We start from the raw sequence: 10,796 nt of genomic DNA, 5'->3' as shown, positions 1-10,796 counted from the left end.
CTCTGGTTTCTTTTCTCTGCGCACGGCACGACCAGGCCGGCCCCACAACCCCCATGAAGTGACCAGGGCTGCTTGGACAGAAAGCCCGCGGGTTCCCAGGACAGATAGAACCTCACCTAACTGTTCTCCCAGAGCAGAGGTCGGTAGGCTGCCCAGGAGCTGCAGGATCTGATTCCAGAGCTGCCCAAGGGGCCAGGCCTGCCCAAGAGGGAGGTCTGGCAACCCATCCCGCTCACCCTGCCTGGGGAGCTGCCCAGGTCAGGTGGGCACAGGGGGTACTCTTGTCCGGTTTTACTGTTTATTTGGTTGCCCTGGGGCTCGGTTGTGGCATGCAAACCCCTAGTTGAGGCCTGTGGGATCCAGTTCCCTGACCAGGGATCAGACCCAGGCCTCCTGCATTGGGAGCGAGCATAGGGCCTTAGCCACTGGACCACCAGGGAAGTCGCTGTGTTTCTCAGCACAGAATCGCCTTTGACAAAGCGTGGTCAGTCCCTCTTCCAGGTCTCTGCAGGCAGGCTGCTGACTCAGCCTGGGAATTGGGTGCAGAAGGGAGAAACCTCACTCAGAGAGGAGGCCAGTCTTGAGAAGACAGAGGAGCCGCGGGTACGGCCCCTTCCTTATGCTTGCCACGTTTGCCAGGCCTGGAGGCCCCTGGGTCACAGGCGGACACCGCACGCTCGGGCTCAAATCCAGTTCGGAACATCGATAGACCACGCTGTCCTCGTCTCCATTCACAACTTTTTACTGAATGGTCTTTTTTTCTTTGCACATCTGGAAAAGGCGTACTGAAGTAAATCCTAGACAAAACTGAATCTGCATTCCCAGTTTCTGAGTCGGTGTCTTGTTTCGTTTACCTAGGCCGTCTAGCTCTCGCTCCTGTACACGTTCTGTATTTACACGTTCACAGCACTAACCTAGACTGCTCTCCAGCTGCCGTCGGTAGACACGTCCTGTGTGCTCTCCCAGTCCGCAGTTCTCTCTCTCCTGTCCTCCCTGCAGTCCACCAGAGCCGCGTTCCCCCCTCCTCACCCTCCAGCACGTCTCCGTCTCCGCAGGCACCTGCTTATCCGCGCTCCAGGCCTTTGTCATTGCAGAAGTGGTTTCATGCCTCTGGCTGCAGTTCACTTTCTTCACCATCGTGCCGTGCCCTCCAGGTCTGTGGGTCCAGGTAGCTCTAACCTGTGCCTTTGATGCCTTCTGTGGTATTTCTGTGTGTGGATTTTCCACGAGTGATCCAGCCATTCCCCCGTTAAGGGAAATCTGGGCGCTTTCCATGTCCTGCGCAGACCACCTCAGTGGACACTCCCTTTGATGTCACAGTGGACGCGTTTCTAGCAGCTGAGCTGTGAATCCAGGTTGGGGCTGGGGGTGGGCGATGGGGTTCGGTATTGGAGTCTATTGATTTGCAGTATTGTGTTAGTTTTGATGTGTTTCCTCCCAGTGTGTTTTTTCCTATGATATACATAGTGTATTTCACAAAACTAGTAAACCAGACGTGCAAATTTTCCATCTACCAGGAGCAGGAACAGGTATGAGCGAAGACTTCCTGAAGGTGGCTTTTAATTAGCTCACTCTTGTATAACCTCCTGCCGCAGGCTCTGTTCGGGTTCTCTTTGGACTTATTCAAGTCTCTCTCCCGGAAGCTGGTCGTGCCCAGCTGGCTGGCCCTCTGTTCCCATGACCCCTGGTGGGTAATGATCATGTCTAAACCCCATCTGTGTCATCCCTCTTGGTCGGGATCAGCACATTTTTGGCAAAGACTGATCCCTGGCTGGGCTGGGCTGGGCTGGGCTTGGCCTTAGAAGGTGCCAGTTAAAACCATTGTGGCATGGAGGCCATGCCCTAGGCCCTGCACCCAGTGGGCACCTGTGCGTACACCACTAACGCGGGACAGGCCTGGGCAGAGCTTCAGGAAGGTGCCACCCAACTGGATGGGCTTGGTCTGTGAGGCTCCCCAGCACGGGTGACAGAAGACGTGCCACTAAAATACCAGACCGTGGGAACGAGGGGCACAGCAGGAGCCGCCAGGGACTGGGGAGGTGACGGGGCAGGGCCTCCAGGCAAGAGGCCACAGAAGCCCCCGGGCTGGCCCCTCTTATGCATCACGGGAGCGGGGGCTGGTCCACAGGGGCTCTATTCTCAATCTGCTCATCAGTGTGGGGACTAGTGGAGGCCGCAGCACGTGTGGGAAGAGGGTCCTAAGGGACCTGGCGCAGGGCGGGGGTTAGACATGCAGGGTTGGGGTAACTGGCCAAGACGGGAGAGGTGTGCTGCCCGGCACCCAGCGTTGTCCGGGAGGCTCTCTTGCGGACGCGTCCAGAAGGACTGAGGCTGGGGACCAGGGGGGCTATCTTGCAAGGCGGGCGGCGGAGGGCAGCCTGGAAGCCCGAGGAAATCAAGGGGAGTGGCGACGGGGGAGGATGGGGAAAGGGAGGAGCTCCGGGCCGAGCCCCATCTCTGGCCTCTGGTTCCTGGGGGCTGTCCCTGCCCCTTCCCTCCAAGCCCCCGAGCAGGGCCCAGCCGAGCTCCTCCCAGCCCCGGACCAGCTGCCCCCGCCGCAGCAGCCACAGGAAACCGCCCGGAGCAGCGAACGAAGCGACCAGCACCGCGGCTGGAAACCACCGCACAGGGCTCCTCGCCCCGTGCGCGCTGCCGGCCCAGGGACAGCTCTGAGTCCGCCTGCGGTTTGGCTGAGCCGGCAGCCCCGAGGTGGCCCCCTGGGCCCCGCGGTCCCCGCTTCCCCCCAGCACGGCAGGTGGGGGCTGTGAAAGGCTCTCCAGGGCCCAGTGCACATAACCACCTCGCCCCAGGCACCCCAAAACAAGCCTCGTCCCCGCCCCCTCAGCTGCCAGAGGCGCCTCGGGGCACCGTGGCCGCGGCCTCCCTGGCCGTCCTCCCTGTGTCGGCCCCGAGTCTGGTCCCCTCTGTTACCCTCTTTGTCTCTGTCTCTCCCGCTTTCCTCCTTTCTACCAAGTTGAAGGCGGCTTACTCCAAATTCAGGCGTCCCTGGTGGCTCAGCTGGTTAAGAATCCACCTGCGATGCTGGAGATCTGGGTTCAGTCCCTAGGTCGGGAAGATCCCCTGGAGAAGGGAAAGGCTACCCGTACTCCAGTATTCTGGCCTGGAGAATTCCACGGACTGTTAAGTCCATGGGGTCGCAAAGAGTCGGACACAACTGAGTGATCTCAAATTACCCAAAACACACATGATATAAAAACAAATGGAAAATACAAATTGGAACGCAAGTGAAGTGACCACCAGCACAGCCCAGAGTTAGGGCTCTGAAACGCATCTCCACCAGGTGTCCCTGCCCTTATCGTCAAAGGCAGCTTGACCTCACGGGTGGACACGCAAGAGTTAGGAGGGTCAGTGTGTCTGGAAGGTGGAGACGTGCCCACAGCTCAAGGGAAAGACGCTCTGCAGGCAGAGGCACTTCTCTGCGACCTGCTGAAGTCCTGCTGCCCTGTCCCAGGCATCCTGGGGGCCCAGCCCGCTCCCAGCCTCAGCCCTCGGGGGCACCCCCACAGACATCTCCTTTCTCTCCCTCCTGATGGGGAGAAAGGCCAAAAAGGAAGCCCAGGGCGACCTCGAAGCAGGGCGTTCCTACCCATCTCCGCTGTTTCCTGCCTCTGGGACGTAGACCTCTCTGCTTCTGAGGCACTGGCCGTCTTGATTCATTCCCTACCTTTGGAAGATTTTCTGTAGCTCCTGCCTCCCTGAGATCCTAGGAGCACCGTTCTGCCCAGCTCACCGTCTCCAGCATGGTTCACAGTCTGGAGTGTTCAGGAAATAACTGCTGGAAGAAGAAATCTGTGAAATGAGGATAAAAAGACCCACCTCAGAAGGGGGAGGTGGGACATCCAATGAGACAGCGTGTGTGAAGATGCACTCTGACCCACAGGAGCCACACAAAGTTTACCTTCATTGTTCTTTGTGGCAGTTCAGTCGCCAAGTCATGTCTGACTCTGCCACCCCATGGACTGCAGCACACCAGGCTTCCCTGTCCTTCACCATGCCCCCGAGTTCACTCAGACTCATGTCTATTGAACCAGTGATACCATCCAACCATCTCATCCTCTGTCACTCCCTTCTCCTGCCCTCAATCTTTCCCAGCATCAGGGTCTTTTCCCATGAATCGGTTCTTCGCATCAGATGGTCAAAGTATTGGAGCTTCAGCATCAGTCCCTCCAATGAATATTCAGGGCTGATTTCCTTTAGGATTGACTGGTTTGTGAGTGAGTGTTCTTTGAACTGGAATGGTGGGCAAATCATCTGCCAGCTGGAGTGTCAGTTTCCCCATCTGTAAACTCTGGGACGGGGGCTGGGGAGGGGTGCGGGTGAGAGGTTGGCTGGGTAGCCTGAAAAGCCCTCCCCACTCTAAAGGGCTGGGGTTTTACAGGTGTCCTAATGGCCCAGGTATCAAAAGCTGGAGTTATAAGTTTACAGAGATGTTTGCCTAGAATTTCACACAACAATAATTTAGTATTATTCATAAATAGCCAAAAAGTGAAAACCATCCAAATCAAATGTCCACCGTCCGATGAAGGGGCAAACAAAATGGGGTCTATCCAGACAGGATAGTATCTGGTCCTAAAGGAAGAAGGGCTTCCCAGGTGGTGCTCATGATAACGTGGCAGACTCGCCTGCCAGTGCAGGAGGTCCAAGAGACACGGGTTCAATCCCTGGTCCGGGCAGATCCCACAGGCCGTGGGGCAGTTAAGCCCGTGAGCCGCAGCTGCTGAGCCCGCGCCCTGGAGCCTGGGCCCCACAACAAGAGAAGCCACCGCAATGCAAAGCCTGAGCACCACGGCATAGAACAGCCCCCTCTCGCCGCAACTAGAGAAAAGCCCGCACAGCAACGAAGACCCAGCACAGCCCCCCAAAACAGATTAATTTTAAAAATTAATAAAGATGAAACTCTGCAATGTTTTATCTTTTTAAAAATACCTCGGGTGAAATCATAACAGATTAGATGCTACAGGGCGTCAAAAAAAATATGTTACTGAACTTGAAGACAACAACAGAAACTATCCCGAACAAAGAAACCCAAGAGAAAAGAGGAAGTGGGCCAGCTGGGGGCCGCCTACACCCTCAGGGATGACGGCTTTTGTGAGGAGGGCCTCGGGCCGGATGAGTCGGGGGAACTAGCTGTGCCCCAGCCGCTTCTGAGCCCCCACGGGCACTTCAGGAGCCGCAGGGACCCAGGGCCTCCCTGGTTACCAGTGCTTGGATGAGACATCATCTGGAGCCCTGGGAGGTGCAGGAGGCTTTTACTTATAGCCCTCAAATCGGCCAGTGGTGTTTCGAGGAAGAAGGAAACCCAGCAAGCAGGAGCTCCCAGGGCAGACCCCTGCGCTTCCGGTGAGCCCAGACTCCCCAGGGCACACTGTGCCCTGCTCCCCACCTCTCCGATTGGCCAGAAGCTTCAAGAGCGATTCCATCCAGGTTGGGGGGTGGGGTGGTGTAAAGAAACACTCACCCTCTGCCGGCCAGGGGCTGGGCAGAGGGTCTTAAGGGGAGGCCATCAGACCACATCGATCAGAATGTCAAGTGACCTAGGAATTATCCTTCCAGGAATCTACCCCAGGGACTTGTAAACAGGCTCCTGCCACTGTTGTTCCATTCAGCAGTGCCTGTGCCAGTCAGGACACACGAGATAGGGTGTGAGGCTCGGGGAGCAGGGGCCGAGGCAGATAAGACGGGACGTGGCGAGGCTGCGTGACAGGACAGAGGGAGGGCTGTCTTCGCAGATAAGGAAAACGCATCTGTTAGGGGACAGTGAGTGGAGGGGGCAGTGGACACGTCCAATGCTCTGTGTGTCGGAAAATAAAACACAGCCCACGTCCAGCCTTGCTGGGGGTGAAAATGGTGCAGCTGCCGTGGGAGACATTATGGCAGCTTTGCAAAACCTTAAAGTTGTAATGGCCACATGACCCAGCTGGTCCACTTCTGGGTCTGTACCCAAAAGAACAGAAAGCAGGGCCTTGTACACTTGTGTTCACAGCAGCATTATTCGCAACAGCTAATAAACTGAAGCCGCCAAAACGCCCATGGATGGATGTGGCATATCAATACAACCGAACGGGTTCAGTCTCTTTTTCTTTGGCTGTGCTGAGTTCACTGCTGCTCGGACTGGGCTTTTCTCTAGGTGCAGCGAGCAGGGGCTCCTCTTTAGTTAAGGTAGCATCAGACTGAGTCGCTCCGCCGCAGCATGTGGGATCTTCCCGGACCAGGGATTGATCTTCCCAGACCAAGGGACCCATGTCCATTGCGTTACAAGGCAAATTCTTAACCACTGGACCACCAGGGAAGCCCCTGTATTCAGCCTTAAAAAAGAAATTCTGGCACTTGCTACCGCGTGGGCGAACCTTGGGACCACTATGCTAAGTGAAATAAGCTCACCCCAAAAGGATGAGCACTGTAGGGCTCCACTCAGATGAGGTCCTGAGTGTCACACTCATGGAGACAGACTCTATAAGGGTGGGGGCCAGGGCCTGGGAGACTGGGAGTCAGTGTTCAATGGGGACAAAGTGTCCGTTTTACAAGGTGGAGAGAGTTCTGGAGATGGTGGTGGTGATTTGATGATGGTCCAAAAATGTGGATAAAGATCACACTGCTGAGCCATCAGGAACGGTTAAGACTGTAGATTTCACGCTCCTGTCTGACTCTTCGGCAACCCCATGGACTGTAGCCCACCGGGCTCCTCTGTCCATGGGATTTCTCCAGGCAAGGATACTGGAGTGGGTTGCCATTTCCTCCTCCAGGGGATCTTCCCAACCCAGGGGTCAAACCTATATCGCCTGCATTAGCAGGCAGATTCTTTACCCCCAAGCCACCAGGGAAGCCCCCTTTATGCTAATGTATTTTATCACAATTAAAAGTTATTTGGTTAATTAATTGGCATAAAATAAATACAGTGAGGGGTCATGATAATCAGGGCATAACATCCCCTCGGCTCCCCCGTCACAGCGGGGCTGCCTGTGAACCTCAGCTCTGGAAAGCAGCCCACCAGGATGGGGAGGCGCAGGGGTGACAGGCCCGCGCCGCTGCTTGTCGGGGACGACTCTGCCTGCAGTGCGCTGCCCTGGTCTCCTGAACTGCCCAGCGGGGCTCGGAGCCCGGCGCCCACGGCGCTGCATTGCCTTCCTTCTCATCCCCTCCCCTCCCCATGGACGCCCATGTCCGCTTGTTTCTGGGGAAACAGATCACATGACTTTCAGTACCTGGACATACCTGTTAGGTTGGGTGGTTCTCTACTGAGGCATCACTGACTTACACTGTTGCGCTGGTTTCAGATGCACAGCATAGTGTAGGCTACACACGTACATAGTGTGTGTCACACAGAGAGGCACTGCATGTTACAGTCACTACCAGCGCAAGTCTAGTTACCATGTGTCACCCACCATACGAGCTGTCACAGTGTGAACTACACCCCCTATGTCGGGCATTGCATCCTGGAGAATGATTCCTTTTGTAACCGGATGTCTGTGTCTCTAAGTGCCCTTCACCGATTTCACTCACTCATCCCCCCAAGTCCTCCACTCTGCCAACCACCTGTTTGTTCTTTGTGTCTGTGAGTCTGTTTTTGTCTTGTTACTACAATATTTGACTTATTTCACTTAGCAACATACCCTCTAGATCCAGCCATGTTGTCACAAAAGGCAAGATTTGATTCCTTTTTATGACTGAGCAGTATTCCATTGCATAACGTTTTGTTTTTGTTTTGTTGTTTTGTTTAGTATTTATTTCTTTGGCTGCACGGGCATGTGGGAATTTTGATCTTCATTTTGGCCTTCAGGATCTATTAGCACGGCATGCAAACTCTTAATTTGCAGCGTGCAGAATCTAGTTCTCTGACCAAGGATTGAAACCTGGCCCCCTATCCTGGGAGCGCAGAGTCTTGGCCACTGGATCACCAGGGAAGCCCCTATTCTCTTAATTCTTTTTTTTCAGGCAAGATTTTCTTTACTGGAGCACTGCTGCGGCAAGGGGAAGTGAGAACAAACCACCAGATTCCCTTGCTTGCTGGCTCCTCTTAGTTCTTAAAGCAACAATTGTGATGGGGATCGTAGCTCTTTCGAGCAGCCTGCGCAGTCCCAGGTTCCTGGCAGGTGTGTCTCCCTCCCCTTCTGGGGCTCATCCCTGTTTGGTGGGGGTGGGGGCAAGGAGAGGGGTGCAGGGTCCCCTCCCCCATCTCCTGCAGCTTTGGTCTTAATTATTCACACCTCAGGGAGGCTCAGCCTCCTCTTGGCTGAGCTCAGGGGCCCACAGGAACCGGCTGGGGCTCCAGGCCAATTGCTCAGCCCCGCCCCACCCCTGCTGGGCGGGCTGGGGCCCCTTCTCTGAGCCTCCTTCTGCCAGGAGCCCCCATCTGTCCCCTTCTCCTCTTGCTGCCCCAGGGGTCTCAGAGCCCCTCCCCCGTCAGTCTTGCTGTCCCTGGAAGGAGGGAAACTGAGGCCAGAGGGTCCCCAGGGAGTCCAGAGGGGTGGGGGTCTCTGTGTAGCGTCACCCACCTTATACTTCAGTGCGTTTTGGCCACCTCCCCGATTCTGGCAGAAGCCGCTGTGTCCCTGGAGGAATAGGGGCCCAGCTAGGTCTGGGGTGTCCTCCAATGCGCTCTCCCCGGGGAAGAACAGGGGAAGAGCCTAAGCTGGGGAGTGCAGGGGGCCTGAGCTTGAAGTGTCCTGTGGAGATGGCCCTGGGAAGCTCTGAGGGACCCACCTGGGTCCTCCCGGGGCTGGAGCCCCCAGTGGGGCTGGAAGTCCCACCCCAAAAGGATGTGAATGGCCATCTGTGAAAAAAAGTCCCGCTTTTTTCTGGCCGGGCTGCATCTTGGGGACCATAGCTGCCCCCAGCTTCCCCTCCTGGTCTCCAGCAGTCCTGCCCCTGCCAGGGAAGGACTCATGGAAGGGAGGAAAGCTTGTCTCTCCTTGCTTCTTCCTTCCTTACAAGTTCAACTGCATGTTCTTCATTTGGGCTCACAATCAACCCCAGTGGAGTAGCTTGGAGCACTGGCTACACCTACCCAGACTTGCTGGGCACCCTCTAGGCCTCTGTTTCCCCATCTGAGCAATAGGAGGCTGGACTCCTGCTCATCCTCCACGGCAGGCTTGGGGGGAACCCACCCTCAGAACTGTGGGGCCCTGCTGGCCCCCCACCCAGCTGGAGGTGGGAGGAGCTGCCAGTCAGGATCTAGGAGAACGCAGGGGCAAGGAGTCCCCAGGGACAGAGGGTGGCAGCCTGTGGGCTGAGTGGGGGCTGGTCTGTGTGCACCTGTGCTGTGTGCACTAGGCTCTTGTACGTGCCTGCATGTGTTCCTGTGTGCACACACTCACTCGTGTACACAGGCCTGTGTGCCTGTGTGTGCAGGGTCCTGCGGTCGGGGACCTGTGAACTGGAAATCGCTGAGGAGGCAAACATGCTTCTGGTTGGGGAAGAACTGCACCCCGGAATATGACGTGGGGCCCCAGAGCCAGGTCTGATCGGGGAAGGAGGCGGGATAGGGAGGTGGGGGTTGGGCACACTTTCCGGTCAGCACATGGGCAGCCCCGGGGCGGAGGAGTGAACCTGGAGGTCCCCACCGTGCTCCTGTGCGCCACAGGAGTGTCTGCCTCCTTCCCGCAGCATCCTATTGCCTCCACGGGGCCTGGAGACAGAGGCCTCACTTGAGCAGATCCACTCCTCGGTACCCAGCCGGGTCTCAGCCACAACTCCTGACCTTTGCGTGGGCGGTGGTTCCCTGGCCTGGCTGCTCTTCCCGTCCCAGGTTCTGGATTAGGCCCCCCTCCTCCCCAGGTGTGATCGCCTCTGCCACCAGACTTTGCTCCTCGTTTGCAGAGAAGACCGGGGCGGGGGCGGGGGGGTGTGTGTGGGGGGGGAGGGAACAGCCCCTGGAACGCGCACAGCCGGTGCTCATTTTTGCAGAATGCATGGAATTTAGAATCAGCCCTTAAGCCTGGCTCAGAGGATGCGGACAGGGGCCCCTGAAATCTCTCCAGGACAAGTCATTCCGCTCCTGGGCAGCCCCCTACCCGGGCACCGCGGGGAACACCTCCACCTCGCTCCACTGCTCAACTGGGGACCCCCGCCCCCAGCGGTCTGTAAGCGCTTGGCTCCGGAATCCTCATCTGTTCCTTCCACGTCACTGAGACTTTTCTGGCTTCCAGCCTGGCTTGAACAGCGGTGGGGGTTGGTCGCCAGGACCCGGCTGGGAGCTCACCATCCCTTTGTGGCTGCCATCTGTCCTTGTCAATCTCGAGACTCCCGCCCCCAGGGACCACCAATCACAGCGCAGGCATCCCAGTTTCGTCATCGGCAGCCAATCAGCACTTCTGCTGACCGCTCGGGCCCCCTCTGCCCCCGCGAGAGGGCCGCAGGCCCAAGTCCGTCTTCGGTCGCCGCCAGCCTGTTGGACACCCGTGGGGCACCCATTCCACCCCCAAGGCTGCGCCTTGCTGCTCTGAGCCTCAATCTGCCCCTCTGTAAGATGGGAACAGGCGGGCTCTGGGTAACACGACGGACTGCACAGGAGGGCCCACCCAGCGCCTGTCTCTCTGGAGGTCCCCGCAGGGCTGGCCACGTGGTCTGCCAGGGACCAAGAAGGGCAGGGTGAACTCAGGACCCAGGTGACCCCTCGAGGCTGGAAACTTCCTGGGCTTCTTATCTGCCAGAGAAGTGGCTCTGTCCCTCCGAAAGCTGGGCGCGGGCGTCTTCTGATCCAGGCACCCACCCTGGACCACAAGCCTAGTCCACCCAGCTGACTCCTCTGAGGGCCGGTCCCCACCTCCGTGGGAGCC

The sequence above is a fragment of the Moschus berezovskii genome, chromosome 27 (genome assembly GCF_049115385.1).
Source record: "Moschus berezovskii isolate FMDL1 chromosome 27, NW_MosBer_1.0, whole genome shotgun sequence".
NCBI lineage: Eukaryota > Metazoa > Chordata > Mammalia > Artiodactyla > Moschidae > Moschus > Moschus berezovskii.
Note: the sequence above shows the minus strand (reverse complement) of the source record.